This window comes from Myotis daubentonii, chromosome 5, assembly GCF_963259705.1.
Source record: "Myotis daubentonii chromosome 5, mMyoDau2.1, whole genome shotgun sequence".
In the NCBI taxonomy this organism is placed as follows: domain Eukaryota; kingdom Metazoa; phylum Chordata; class Mammalia; order Chiroptera; family Vespertilionidae; genus Myotis; species Myotis daubentonii.
In genome coordinates, this window is record NC_081844.1 from 60,714,447 (window position 1) to 60,730,620 (window position 16,174).

Sequence of the window (16,174 nt, forward strand, 5' to 3'; positions counted from 1 at the left end):
TGTTTAGGAAAATCAACTCTAAATGATGTGCTCTCTGAAGATAAAGTTAATGCTGCCTTCACCTTTTCCCAGATTTCAGCACAATTCCTGGTAAATAGTAGGTGCTCAATGAATGCTTGCTAGATTGATTAGGAAAGAGAATTGGAAAGATAAATGGGGAGTTAGAGGAAGTGGGTTTGTGAGAGTTCCCATTCCAAGCTCTCTGGAAAAATTTCTTCTTCCATGGCACAGACGTTAGCCAGATTCTTCAGAAGTGTGTTAGTTTTCACAGGTGTTGACAAATAGCTCTGGGACAAATTTTGAGTTGTAGATAAAGGACATCCAGTCTCTAGAACTGTGAGGAATACATTTCTGGTTCATGCCAGCCAGTCTATGGTATTTTGTTCTGATAGTCCTAGCAAACAAATACAACATCCTTCCCGACATTGCAACTTTCTCCTGTCCTTCTAAGGGTTTTGTCTTCTTACCCATAGTTCATTTATGTCTCATTCTGGGCAGGAGTGGTAGGAGGGAACCCGTTCCCCGGGTTCACATATGCTCCGGCACCTCTGCTCCCACCAAATTTTTGGCTTTAACCTACTTAGCATTTTGAATCTTTTGTTCAAGAATCTATAGTCCTTGTTCCACTTGCTCAAGTGGGGGTGATTGGAGAAGACAAAAGAAACATGATGTTGAAGTTCCAGATCTGAGGTAAATATGTCATATATATTATCCTACCATAAATATATGTGCATCTGCTCGTATATTTTTTTCTGGGGAGAGCCCATAACTCTCTTCAAATTCTCAAAGGGGTTGATGACTACAAAAATGTTAAGATTCACAACCCTATTATTTTAGAAAATGATTCACTTTCAAATATATAATTTATATACATTTTAGAAATGTAACTATTATGTAAATGAGAACAGAATGTTTATCTTCAATAAATATAAATGGTATCACCCTCATTTCCTTACCTTAAAAAAATCTCTTATTTAGTTTGCCATGAAAAATGAAGCTAAAATAAACTGTCTGTGAAATACTTGATTCCTTCTTCATGCTCATCCAGTCCCATGTTGAGAGATCAGAAAATCATCTAGTTACTTGGGCTGGGACAAGACATCTCAGGGCACCACCCTCAGCCAGGGGCATTCTACCTCAGACCTCATTTAAACATGCACCTGGGCTCACACACACAGACATCATTGCTCCTTAGGTTTCTCCTCCCTTCCCCTCTGCCTTTCGTACTGGTATTCACAGAACAAGGATTAGGAGACACTAGTGGTCAGGAATGACCTATCCTCCTCCCCACATTCTGGGCATTTTTATCCCTCCCCCACTGCCTCAGTGTACCACCACTACCCACCTGCTTATGACAGGAGCTGCTATGAGAACACAGCTTCACTTCCATCCCCTGGTTGTCTGGACAGAAGTTCGACAGCTCTGGCACCTTTGAAAATTTGGAACTGGCCCATAGATTATGAAGTTCAAGAGCTGTGCTGTTAGTAACCATGCAACTCAATGCACAGCAGAGAAGCAGACAGTCTGTATGGGAGTGAGCGAGAGTGAGGGCAAGAGGTGGGAGAGAGAAAGGACAGAGCAGTGATTGTAGTGGGGAAGGGGAGAGATAAAGTCCCTGTTTTCAAGTTGACACCGATACCCAGCTGCATTCCTGTTCTTGAATTCTAGGGACAGCCAGGTAGGTACCTATACAATAATTCCCCCCTCTTTCTTCAGTTTACTAAGAACATCTCCCATTCATATGAATACACACATATACAAGCAAGTGGTAATCTTCAGGTATGCATATCAAAGCTTAATTTTTCCAATATTAAATTCTTAAAAACTGGGGTGAAAGCAATGACTTGATCTACAAAGTTCCTGTTAATATAAACGAACAACTGTGGAATAAAGAAGTGCCTATGTCATACTTGGTGCTATATTTTAGAAGAGATTTTTAGTAGTGAAGGATCATAAAAATATTGAGTCCTCCTTATGCCATAGCACTGTCACCTGAAGTAAAACTCTCCAGGAACAATGACTCTACAATGAGAAAGTATGAGCTATGTCACTAACAAGGAGGGTGCAACGCCAGTGCTGCAGATCCTGGCTTGATTTTAGTGCTTTAGACAGCAAGGTAACTAGTGGGAATCACCTTTGGCTTCTGGCCCTACAAAGATATTTCAGAAGGAAATGAAAAATATTTTGTCCTTCTTTAGCAAATGGAGTTATGTGCTGGGGGCACACATGACTAAAAGCTTAAGGTTTGTAAAAATGGATGCTGAATGAGTTTAATAAACCATAGAAACATCTGAATCCTCTAGGCTTATTCGAGGAAAACTCTGCCAAATAACTAAAAAAGGTAAACACCAGGTGATAGATGGATTTTTAAAATACCATGCAGTACATGCATCTGATTCATATCCTTCCCTCCCTCTTATTCACCACCACCTCCCAAATTTAAACTTCCTAGATGATACACATAGGCACATCACATTTTCCTCAGCATCCCTAGAAAAGGTCTTGATCAGCATGATGTCTGGATTTTAATTTTAAGGGGGTTTTCTGGGTATCTCATGTTGAGTGTTAGGACAGTAGCTGTATCTTTTATACCTCTGTCTTTTAGAAGAAATGGCTTATTATAGCACTGTGGCAGTCTTCATAAACACACACACACACACACACACACACACACACACACTCACACAAAGAGGACAGATATGCTAAACAACTTTTCAATATAGTGACAAAGGTCTGGCACCGTGATATTCTCTTAAAAAAACCCACAATTTTTAAAATTAATTTTAAAATATATTTTTATTGATTTCAGAGAGGAAGGGGGAGGGAGAGAGAGATAGAAACATCAATGATGAGAGAGAATCATTGATTGGCTACCTTCTGCACACCCCCTACTGGGGATCCAGCCTGAAACCCGGGCATGTGCCCTTGACTGGAATCGAACTCTTTAGTCCTCAAGCTGAGGCTCTATCCACTGAGCCAAACCAGCTAGGGCTGTGATGTTCTAATATTCTTTCAATCTTATATTTTTAAGAAAAGGCTGAAACAGCCCAGCCAGCGTGGCTCTGTGGTTGAGTGTCAACCTATGAACCAGGAGGTCATGGTTCAATTCCTGGTTAGGGCACATGCCTGGTTGAGGGCTTAATACCCAGTGTGGGTGTGCAGGAGGGAGCTGATCAGTGATTCTCTCTCATCATTGATGTTTCTCTATCTCCCTTCCTTTCTGAAATCAATAAAATAAATATAACGTCTGAAAGTCTTGCCCAATGAGAAAGTTCTATAATCTTGATAGACTTCTACAAACAGGATTTACCCATTGTTTCAAGCCCCAAGTTTTATGGGTGTTTTTCCAAAATGGGTATCAGCCCTGCCCCATGGAGGAGACACTGCCCAAGGGGCTTCTCAAGTTGGAGCCATCTGCCCACAGTCCTGCAGGGACTGTTTGTCACTCACCCTCCTTCTCTCCATGTAGCTCACCCGCGATGGTGGCTGAGCACAGCAGAAACAGCCCGAAGAGAAGGAAAAAGAAGGGCTTCAGGAACTAGGGGAGAAAATGGGACAAGCACAGTCACCGGCCCATAGTGTTTGTTAATTCGTTCTATAAACATTTATGGCAACTACAGCATGTTAGGCATTGTTCCAATCTCTGAGGAAGACTGAGGGGAAAACAAACAAACAAAAAACCACCAAAGTCTCTGCCCTCATTGATAAAGCTTCTAACCTGGTAGCAGTTAGATGTTTGGAGGGAATGGATGCCTAGATCCAGGAAGTGACAGCAGGGGTGACAGCTGGGGACAGCTACAGCTTCCTATTTTGGGTAACTGTCAATACAGACTTAACCCAAATCGACTTCACCATCCTCATTTGGGGATTCCAGTCTCTCTGCCTGGCAAAGGTAGCCCGTGTATACTAGCAAGATCACCCCTTTATTTAAAATATGAATTTCCAGGAGCCCTTAGGGAGGGAAAGGCTGAGGGTGCCTGTGTGGACTGGCGCTCTGCATGATCTTTGAGCCGCCCAGTTAAAACCTCTCCAAGAGAACCGCCAGGTGGCACCTGTAAGGCGCAGATGGGGACGCTCATTTGCCCCACACCCTAGAGCTGGGAATAATCAGGCTGCTTGCCTTCCTCTGTGGGCTGTTTGCGAGGAAGTGGGGGAGTTTGAGCCTCCATTCAGACTGTGTGATTACGTACCCCGTTTTCCTGACACTCTAAACACGCAGGGTGCAATTTGTCCCACGCACTCGGGCTGCCAAAGGCGCACACACTTGTTGGGATTGGCTGGGCCCCAGTCAGCAGCCGGGACCTGGGGATGGCGGTGGGTGGCCGTGGGCTGCGCTGAGCCGGCGCCAGGTCTTTCCCTCCAGACTTATCCCCGCGGAGAAGGAGCGGCTGGGAGACGTGTCCCAGGGTGGTGGCAGGCAGAGGACCGAGGAACTGGGGTCATCGCTCCCCTCCACCCGGGCCTCAACCCCCTCCCGGGTCTAACGCCGCCTGTGCCCTCCTCCCGCCCGGCACAGAACCCCGTGGTTTTCCCCGACCCGGCCGCAGAGCGGGGTCTCGGGTCACCCCTCGCCGCCACTCCGCAGCGGGGCTCTCCCACCCCGGGCCGGGCCCCCTTCCCCGCACGCGGAGGGCCTAGCACAGGGTCAGGGGAGTGCGGTCAGCGCACGGAGGAAGCGTGTTTGGGTCATTGCGGCCAGGCGGCTGGGGCGCCAACTCCACTCCATCGGGAGCGGGGGACGAGCTGCCTCTCCTCGGCCGCCGGTGACATTGACCGCTAGGAACGTGCAGCGGGGAGGAAGGGAACCGGGCGGGTGGGGGTAGGGGAGAAAGTAGCGACTGTGCCAGGGGGCGTGTGAGCCGCGGGAGAGGCGGCCGCGCCGGTGACAACTTCTCTGGGGCGCGCGCGGCGGGGCGGGCGGGGAGCGAGCGGGGAGCGCGGCGAGAGCGGGAGCCCGAGGGAGTGGCGGGAGACTCGCAGCCTCTGGAAGCCGCGGCCCGCGCCCCGCGCCCCGCGCCGCCCGCAGCCTCCGGGTTCGCAGCCCCGGGAGCCGGGCTCCGCTCTATAAATAGCAGGTCACGGCTCTGCTCGGCGCGCACACGCTCCCCAGGAACGCCGGAAAGTCGGGCTCAAAGTGTCTGCTGCTGCTGCCGCCCCCCACTCCGCCTCCGGGAGAGGTAATTACCCGCGGGGACCCGAGGGCTCGCTGGGGCTTTGCGGGGTGCAGGGGGGTGGGGGGAGGACTGTGGGTGATCCGGGAGGCGTTGGAGCAGGGCCGCGAGCGCGGGGATACGTCCTGGCGCGGGGAGCCTGTGTGTTTTGCATCAAGTTTCTCGGTCTGGCAGCCCCGGTAGCCCCTCCAGCCCAGCCGCCTAAGGGGGAGGCTGTGCGTGTTTCCTTGGAGGCTGGTAACCCTGTCGTCGAGATGACCCTCTCGCCGAGCGCCCCTCGGCCGGGCCAGCACGCGTGGTCACCCCGACCCCCTCACACCCCGGGCCCCGCCAACTCTCAGCTCTGGCCTCACTGACCTTCCCAGGCTGCGCCCACCTGTGCGGTCCCTTTGGGGCACCTGCGGCGGCCTCCGGCTCGCTCTCAATCTCATCCCGGCCGCAAAGCTGCCGCCGCCCGCTCTCCCGCCTCCTCTCTTCATTGAGGCGAGGGTCAGGGGTGGGGGTGGGAGTGAGGGTCACTAATACCGAGGGCATAGCTGCCCCAAGTCCAGAGTCTTCCTCTCCGTGACCACCCCCACCCCAACCCCAGCAACTCATTCCAGCAGAGAAGCCAGGCACGTCTGCTCCGAGCCACCAAGCATCACTTGTCCCTCCTCAGAGAGCTCCCACCAAGGGCTTGGAAATCGAGGGCCTTGGGGTGAGGCCGCGGGGGGCGGGCGGGCCGGGTGGAGTTGGAAAACTGCGCGGCCGGCTCTCCAGGCACCTCTGGCAGGCAGGCCCAGGCCAGAGGAGGGCTAGCTAGAAGCTAGGGTTGGTGCCTGCGCGGACTTTCGGGCTGGTAGCTGGGACTTAAAAAGAGGATGCTGGAGCCACAAAGACCTGTTTTGCCTCTGAAATCACCTCCTTTGGGTGTGCTTTCTGCGCGTACCCCCCCCCCCCCTCCCCCGCGCTCCTCGCCCCCCTCAACCCCCCCCCCCCGCCCATGGAGAGGGACCGGCCGTTTCTGTTTGGGGGCAGGAGGTTTTAGAAGAGTGAGGATGTGCATATTGATTAGGTTCGTGCTGCTGCTGCCGCTGCAAAAACTTAACTGGAAACACCCGGGAGGGGTTTCAGTTCCTCTTGCTTCAAAGATGCAGCTTCGCTCCTTTGCCTGTTGTTTTCCTTCTGGGAACAGGTTTCCTCCCTCTTTCTGGGATGTTACTTGAGGTCATTACATTTTATGACTCCAGGTGTTACGTTTTCCCTATCTCCTTCCTCTCAGAATGGCAGAACTTGTTTGAAAAGGTGTGGGTCTAGAAAATAGGTAAAAGCCTAGAAAACAGGATAAATTCATCTTCTCCCCTCAAGATGGGCACTCGATAGCCCTGTTATAGTTGTACAGCTACATTTCAGAGACCTTGCTTGTAACAGGAGTCTTCTTAATGGGTTCTGGACAGAGATGGTCACTGCTTTGACATAATGCTAAAGCAGAATGTAAGGCGCCAGGATTCACCAACGGGCCAGCGGGTTGACGGTGTGCAGGAAGTTGAGCAAAAAGAGGACTGGGCAAGTGGTCATCGTCTCAGGAGACAAAGAAATACATTACCTCGTGCTCCTTTGCGATCTACTCCAGGGAGGCGTTGACATGAATTCAGAAGAAATGATCCAGGGCTTTTGTAATAAGTACCTGGGGGTCAAAAATGTAATCGCTTGGGCTTGTAGTAATACACAATGCTCCTGCGATGGAATGCTTTTTCAGCGTAATTCTCTAAAATGTGATTTAGAAGATCGACCTTGAAAGGTTATGAAATGTGCATGTGAAGACAGTCTGGATGCTCAGTGTCATTAGGAAACATGTGCTGATTGAAATGCTGCTCTTACTTTAGGAGAACATTCTCTTTGGTTAGGCAAGTCAGTATTTACATTTGTGATAAACTAATGACCAGTTAGGATGTACATATTTATAACCGCATTTTGCTTTTTTTGATGCTTTGACAAAATACAAGAAAATCCAGATAGACCAAGTTTAGTCTAGTCCCCACCGCTGTTTAAAGAAGCACACGTGCAGAAAATACTTTTCAAAGGTTGGGTTTGAGCTTTACTTTGGGGATGCAAATTGACTGAAGGACTTCATTTCTCATAAGATTTTTTGTCATAAAATGCATAACATAGACTCATCTGTTAAAAATTTGATTATAAAATAATGCTATTATGTTTTAGTTGTGTGAGATGGAAAATCATTATGCTTAGGGAAAAGCCAGATATTTGTTCTAAATTGTGCAAATTGAAAGTAATTCAGTTTTCTTCTGAAACCTGGGGGTTTTCTTTTAGTACAAGTAATATAAATCCCCACTTGGGTAACAGTTAACTTTCTCTACTTTGAGCAAAACCCAAGAGGGCAGTTCTCCTAAAGACAGAGAAAAAAGTGCAAACTGATCTCATATCTCTTAGCAACCAAGTAGATGTCAATTTCCAGGTAAGTACCTGACATCTGAGAATACAAAGTTACAAAAATTACAAAGTTGTAATTAGTGAGTAAAATGCTTACATTTTTTATTTTACAGTGCACAATCCCCAGCCAGTACTAATATTACATATACAAATATGATTTTTATAACCTGTATGGAATACATTCTTGTCTTTCGTAACCATGGGGATATTAATAGATAGAAATGTGCTGTTTTAAATGATCTCACGCTAAAATGTTAATGTCAGTTGAAAGCTGTACTTCTCTGTTTCTTCTGTATTCTGTACCTTCATTGTTCTACAGCCCTGGCAATCTGCTTCATACGCCGTTTTGTCACTACTCGTTTATGTTGCGTTAGAAATCCTTGTTTATGGAGATCCTTAGGACACACTCATAAATACACACACTTTCATATTCAGGCTGAAGAAAAGAGGTTGTTAGAGAAATTATTTCAGTTTAAGCATTTATTTTTATTATTTTTAAAATATATTTTATTGATTTTTTTACAGAGAGGAAGGGAGAGAGATAGAGAGTTAGAAACATCGATGAGAGAGAAACCTTGATCAGCTGCCTCCTGCACACTCCCTGCTGGGGATGTGCCCGCAACCCAGGTACATGCCCTTGACTGAAATCGAACCTGGGACCCTTCAGTCTGCAGGCTGACGCTCTGTCCACTGAGCCAAACCAGTTTCGGCTAAGCATTTATTTTTAAAGACATCCAGTGATGCTGTGATTGCACGTTGGTGTGCAAGAGCCACATTGCCTTTGTTTCCCAAAACTTTCCATGCCATGTGTACCTACAAACCACATTAAGATATGTGAGAACATTTTAAGGAATCTGTAGAGCTTCAGGCACAATTTCATTTGAATCAAGACTTATTGATTTATTTTAGAGAGAGAGGAAGAGAGAGGGCTAGAGAGATAGATACATCAATGAGAGAGAAACATTGATTGGCTGCCTCTTGCATGCCCCCTACTGGGGATTGCGCCTGCAACCTGGGCATGTGCCCTCACCTAGAATTGAACCTGCGACCTCTTGGTTCATGGGTTGAGGCTCAACCACTGAGCTACACCAGCCGGCTGTTCATTTACTTTATATATTTTTACTACTGTGTATGTTAAAGGGAGCATTTTAAAAATGCTTATGAAATTTTATTGTTATAGCTATATATATATATATCTCTGAAACTGCAGTGAGATTTTTCTTATATAAGGCACAGTTGTAATCTTATTTACTAGAAGTACCTAGTTATAGATGTAAGTAGCGTAAAGCCAATGAAATATATAGGAGTGTAGCAACTTTAGACTTTTTTACAACTGACTTTGTAATTTGACCGAACATTGAGCTGTTAGGATAGATGTAATCCCAACAAAGGCTGAAGAGTTGGATTTCAATATCATATGTGTTTGTAAATCATGTTTTCCAAACTGAGTTTCTTAAATTGCAATATTGTGAGTAAGTTCTGTCTTCGGCATTGGGCAGCCATATCAACTAGGTTTCCTAATTGTGTGGTGGGGGCTTCAAATTAGCCCTAAGCAGAAGTAAGTGAAATAGCTTTGGTAGTAGTCATTTGGTTAAGCTGATTAAAGGAAATCTTGAGAAGTTTTCTAGATCACATGGCTTTGATCTGAGATTCCTTTGGGAATTTTCTAAATTAATGAATTCAAGGGAATGGAGGCAACACTTCCTTAAATGAGAAACAAACCCAACCTCTCTCTCTTCATTTTACCCTCTCTCCCTTCCTTCTTCACTCCTTCCTTCTCATCCATTTGTCTATCATCTCTCTCTCTATCTATCTTTCTATCTATCATCTATTTTTTTAAAATATATTTTATTGATTTTTTACAGAGTGGAAGGGAGAGAGATAGAGAGTCAGAAACATCGATGAAAGAGAAACATCGATCCCCTGCCTCCTGCACATCCCCCACCGGGGATGTGCCCGCAACCCAGGTACATGCCCCTGACCGGAATCGAACCTGGGACCCTTCAGTCCGCAGGCCGACGCTCCATCCACTGAGCCAAACCGGTTTCGGCCTATCATCTATTTTTACCTGCCCTTCTGGTTATTAAAATGAAACAGTACAACAGGCCAAATGTTGAAATTATTGAATAATGTTCTTGATTTTTCCACATTTCCAGGAATGGAAAAGTTTGTGGGATGTATAGGCAGCCTTGATACTCATGCTGGTTTTGAATTATTGACATAACAACAATAATGAAAAGAATCTAAGATCAAAATAAAAATATATTTCATAAAAATTTTTATGTATTAAATATATCACTTTATGTTTTAAATTTATCACTTACTTATAAATTTTAAGTTTTTAAAAGGAGAACCTGATATTTGTGTTTCTCAAAAGGGAGCGTGACTTTTAAAACTATGCAAAGGGAATCCTTTTAATACTTTTCATTTTGAAAAACTTAATTGACAGACATATGAGTCTTTCACCTTTCACCTTAGTTCTTAAAGCAGGTAGTTATAGTGCATTAAGTAGACCAAGCTGGGAACTACCATTGCAGACTACAATGAAGCAAATAAAATGTACTTTCTAACCATAGCAAAGTCAATCCTTTCCTTAATCCATTCTTTCAAATGATTCTCACTTCATTTTCATGGGGATTTACTTTTCTAAAAGCCAAAAGATCAGAGATGAATTCTAGCGATTAGCACAACCAAAACACAAAAATTATTCACTGCTGGGAAAATAAAGTAAAACAAAATCCAGTGGCATCTGAAATTGAAATTATAGCCTGTAGATGAGGGGAGATTATAGCTATGCTCTCAAGAAAGCTTGGAAGTGTCATTCGTGATTATTTAATATCCTATTTAACATCTTCATATGCCAAACTTGCTAGATAACCACACATTCCACTTAGAGCACCGGCATACATCACGTTCCTAACAAAATATGTTGCATAGTTGATGCCCAGCATTGAAATATATCACCCTTAAAATTTTTTTTTCTGTAATTCCAATAGCCTTCTTATATTGAAGCAATTATGAATAAATATGTTTCTGATCTTTCTGGATAAATTCGCTTTAAAACAGAGCATTCCTACTTTCCACAAGGTGTCCATTGTGCATTTGGACTTAGAGATGGTTTGCACTAGGTGGCAGTGTACAATGCTCAGTAGCCTTGGGTCATTTTAATTGCAATATATTTGTTATTAAAGCTTTTCTTTTAAACCAAATTTATGTATATGATGAGTGAGCTAATGACATTAAGATCAACAGGTAGCTAAATCCTTAGCAGTATATTTAGAAGAGCTGTTGTTTGTCATACTTTGAAGATTCGATTGTAATGGTTAACGTATTCTGCTTTTATGCGGGATCTGTTTATTTGAGGAATTGTTAGGAATAAATTGACTTAAATGTGCCAAAATTCTGATTATGACTAGGTTAAGAGAAAGGGAAAGGGAAAATTAAGAGATGATAGAAAAAAAATATGGTCATTCCACAATAGATATTGTATTAACCATTTGCATTTTAATCCTAATCCTGTCATTACACAGGCTGAGCCAATTTTTTCTAGGAGTTGAAAGCTGTAATTGTTCATTTTTTCTCTATTGCCCTTGGGACAATGCAAAAAAAAAAAAAAAGTGCAGATAGTCTCACTGACACTTCTGCAGATCCCCTGATGTGCTCTGTGATAGTGATGGCCTGGCCACCACCATGACCAAATTGGATTAGCCATATCACGCTATAATTTTCTGGTAATTATGACAGCTGAATTTATCTAAATTACGTTTTCTTGGTTAATCTGGATGTAGGCATCCTTGTCTTTGGCTGGATGATTAAATTACGGTTTATGGTAGAGTTAATCAATGTATTCCATCATCTGTGCACCAGAATGGGATCTCTGCATTGTCTAGACACCTTATTGGAACCTTCCTCAAGATCAGTGTGGTAGGCATTTCAACCATGTTCACTGAATGTGGCTGCTGCGGGAATGGAGACGAAGTGAAAAGTTAACCAACTTAAATTGGCCTAATTGAGAAATACACGTCTTTACCAAGAACTTTTTACTATGTAAAAATTTAAGCACAATAAAAAAAAAATAGAATGGTACAATGCACGTCCAGTTCCATAGTTGTCAAATTATGGCCATTTTTGTTATCCCACTCACTTTCTCCTCCCTGAAATTTTGGAAGCAAATCCTAGCAGTTATACCAAAGGAAATACACGTATGAAGCTGTTATTTACAAAAATAGGTTTATATGAAAGGCAGTTTTAAAAATAATGACTACAGTATAAACACTACATATTTCATTTAAAAAGTCAAAAATCTTGGCATTAGGTAAATTAAGCACTTGAATTTGTTCCTGGAATATATGGTGATTTTATATAATTAAGGATTGAATTTCAGTTTACATTCTATGTCATATTTTTTTAATCAACAGAATTGTGCAGCAGTGTTCCTGGAACACGTTAGGAAGTTGGTATCTACTTTAAACCAATGACCACATTAGGCTTTTAAGGCTAGGACAGGTATTAACTATCTGCATACCTGACCCCATCAATTCTCTTATATAACTTTACTTCTACAGATCTTGTAGGCATAATAGACCCTTGGCATATAAGAATTTAGCTGGAATGAGTCATGATTTTACCATCTGTCTTAAAGGTGCACATCATGTAGTAATCTATAATTTTGCTGAGGTATGAACTTAAATCACAGTCTTGAAAACTGGCCATTCAATGCATGAGCCCAGGCAGTGGTCCAGCTGTCACACCTGAAGGAGATTTTATGCTCTAGGTGACATGGCACTTCAGTTTTTAGGGCTAATTGTTCCTGGTGAGTGTGTTTGAGAATTTGGGAATTTGAGAACTTGTTTGGTTCTTCCCTTTGAGAATGTCACACATCTCTTAAAACAGACCTTTTAGATTTTGTGTAGAGTTGAAATTTTAAATGAGTAGAATTTTATTGTCAGATTTCACAAAAAATTGACAGTAACCACTATGTATAAATCTTTATAGAATTATGTGATAAGAGAATTCAGTTGTAGAGAAAACAAGTAATTTGTATCTAAAGGATTTATGCCACACTACATTTTTATTTGTAAAAATCATACAAAGAGCAAAGCCCCAGTATAATTTTCTTAGTATTAGACACATGGTTTTATGACTTTTTTTGAAACTTACTATAATGTTTTCTTTCCTGGGCTAAGGTTTAAAGACTGCCTCCCAATTAATTCATGTTATTTACATTCTCATTTCCCATTTTGTATTTTGGGTGAGAGTGAAGAATGGTACACACTAAGAATGGTGTAATGAGAAATAAGTGAGCCAGTTGGCTTCCAGTTGATTTCTTTCATTCTTTTTTTTTCCTACTCATTTTTCCTAATTATAAAAGTAATAAATCTTCATTGAAAAAAAATTGGCAAGTGGGAGAAAAGTCTGAGGAAGAAAAAAAAATCACCCAAAGACAATATTGTTAGCATTTTATCATATTTCCTTCTAAGATTTCCTATGATTCTTTTACAAAAGTTGAGGTTATAGTGTGTGTGTATGTGAAAACAAGAGTTCTGATTTTGTTCACTTAGAATTCTGTTGTTCAATTCAGTTTAGATATTGATTGAGCACCTACTATGTAAAAGGTAGTATGCTAAACTCTGTTCCAGTTTACAGCCATGAATAAAAAAGAAAACCACTTTTCCATGCATGTAATCACTTCTCTAACCTTTTTTGTTGTTGTTCTCTGGTAGTTAGGCATATGAACCATTTACATTTGTTTAGCCATCTTCTCAACTTAGATTTTTATATTCTTGGTATTTGTTTCTGTTAGTACACTGTGATAAATGTTTTTTGTATGACCCCATTTCTGATAGTCTTTGTCTGTATTTTTCATGTTTTTTTTTAGGAGTGATTCCTTGTAGTAGTATTCTGAATATAGAGTGTGAACCCTTTTTTTCAAGAAACATTGCACTCATTTTTATTCTCCCTGGAAGTATATAAATCATAACTCTATCCTCACCAAAATTGAGGGATATTATTTTTTACAAATGTTTGCTAATTGGAAAAGTGAAGATAATTGTAACAATGTCAAAACAATAACATCGAGAGAGGAACAAAGATGGTGGCATAGGTAGTCACCTGTACTTGCTGCCTCGTACAACCACATCAAAACTACAACTAAAAGACAAAATGGATATCATCCAGAACCACAGGAAGGTTGGCTGAGTGGAACTTCTACAACTAGAAGGAAAGAGAAAAGGGCATTGAAACTCGTAGGAGGTGCAAAGGTATGGAAGTGCGAAGGTATGGAGGCATGCGCGGAAACGGGCTGGCAACTGGGTATGCTGTTGTCTTTTTCAATTGGGAGGGAGATACAAGCTCCTGATTGCTCTGAACTCCAGTTCTGGGTGAGACTCTGGGGACCCAGACTCATACGGGGAGAAACTGGACTGTCTGGCATCGGGAAAGGAACATGAGGGCAGCTTTCTCACAGAGGTGCTGCAGCGATCATTGTTCCTACACGGGGCTGACTGGCAACCATTGCTGTTTGCTCCATTCTGATGATTCCCTGAGACCCCACCCCACCCAACTTACAATCCCACCCAAGCTGCGAGCAGAGGCTTTTGCATATGAATGGCTTGCTCTTTTGCAAGCTAAAACCTAACAAACTGCTGCTGGGTCAAAGAGCACCAAAGCTTCCAAAAGAAGGACTAAGGCTAGACAGCAGCCTGCATTGCTTCACAGCTGGGCCTTATCTGGTCACTTCCAAATCCCAAAGAAAGAGGAGGAATCTGAAGATCTCTCTGTAGCTCCTGCTGGGTGGCCTCAGGCAGTGGCTGACTTTGCATCTCCATGGAGATCCAAGAGCCAATGTACCCAGTGGTCAGGGTGAGACCATACCAGAGTACAACTCTTCACATCCATAATTGACACACTCAGGGGGCAGACTCAGTGAGCACCAAAGCCCCACTGAAGCAAGTCCTGACCCATAAGGGTGTCTCTAGCACAGTAGTTCTCCAACTGTAGACACAGCTGGTCCTCACAGCCAATTGGCCTGGTGGTCAATTCTTCCCAGTGATACCAACAGCAATCAAGACTTAACTACAACAAGACTGTGCATACAGCCCACAAAGGGGTGCACCAAGAGTGTCCACCTCAGGGAATTAGGGAGGCTGAGCCACTGGGCCCTATACGACACCTAGCACACAAAGCCACTCTATCAACACAGGGAAGCAGCCAAAATGCGGAGACAAAGAAACATGTCATAAACGGAAGAAATGGAGGAAAACAAACGACTGGATGTAGAGTTCAAAATCACGGTTATAAGGTTACTCAAGAGTCTTCTAGAAACCTCCAAGAAATTTAGTGAGACCCTTGAGAATATGAAAAAAGACCAATTAGAAATTAAGCATACACTGACTGAAATAAAGAATAATATACAGAGATCCAACAGTAGACTAGAAGACCCCAAGAATCAAGTCAAAGATTTGAAATACGAAGAAACAACATCCAACTGGAAAAGCAAAAAGAATGGAAAAAATATTAAGATAGTGTAAGGATCCTCTGGGACAACTTTAAGCATACCAACATCGAATTATGGGGGTGCCAGAAGAAGAGAGAGAGCACGATATTGAAAACCTATTTGAAGAAATAATGACAGAAAACTTCCCCTACCTGGTGAAAGAAATAGACTTACAAGTCCAGGAAGCGCAGAGAACCCCAAACAAAAGGAATCCAAAGAGGACCACACTAAGACACATCATAATTAAAATGCCAAGGGCAAAACACAAAGAATCTTAAAAGCAGCAAGAGAAAAATAGTTACCTACAAAGGAGTACCCATACGACTGTCAGCTGATTTCTCAACAGAAACTATGCAGGCCAGAAGGGAGTGGCAAGAAATATTCAAAGTGATGAATAGCAAGAACCTACAACCAAGATTACTCTACCCAGCAAAGCTATCGTTCAGAATTGAAGGTCAGATAAAGAACTTCACAGATAAGAAAAAGCTAAAGGAGTTCATCACCACCAAACCAGTATTTTATGAAAAGCTGAAGGGTATTCTTTAAGAGGAAGAAGAAGAAAAAGATAAAGATAAAAATTATGAACAACAAAGTGACAACAAATACATATTTATCAACAAGTGAATCTAAAAATCAAGTGAATAAAAAATCTGATGAACAGAGTAAACTGGTGAATATAATAGAAGCAGGGGCATAGAAGGGAGTGGACTGACAATTCTCGAGGAGGTGCGGGAAGAGACTGGACAAAAATCGTACACCTATGGATGAGGACAGTGGGGTGGGGGGTAAGGGCATGAGGTGGGTTGGGAACCGGGTGGAGGGGAGCTATGGGGGGGAAAAAGAGGAACAACTGTAATAATTTGAACAATAAAAATTTATTAAAACACAATAACATCATCATCATCATCATCAACAATAGTGTTTATTGAACACCTCCTATAGGTCATCCATCATACAAGACCTTTATCTTTATTATCTCATTTAATCTTTGCAACAGCTGTAAGAGGAGGACAATATCATCATCTTGTTTTAAAGGTTAGGAAACATTTTTTGAGAGGGTGTGTGACTCTCCCAAGGC

General features: G+C 42.9%; 1 protein-coding gene across 1 annotated transcript in view; it reads left to right on the forward strand.

Annotated features, from left to right (window-relative positions):
* The first annotated feature begins 4,847 nt into the window (after positions 1-4,847).
* Positions 4,848-16,174, forward strand: part of INPP4B (inositol polyphosphate-4-phosphatase type II B) — a 577,521-nt gene continuing 566,194 nt past the window's right edge. Inside the window, exon 1 of the mRNA XM_059697959.1 lies at positions 4,848-5,177. The gene's annotated coding sequence lies outside the window, so the exon portion shown is untranslated. The remainder of the gene's footprint in view (positions 5,178-16,174) is intronic.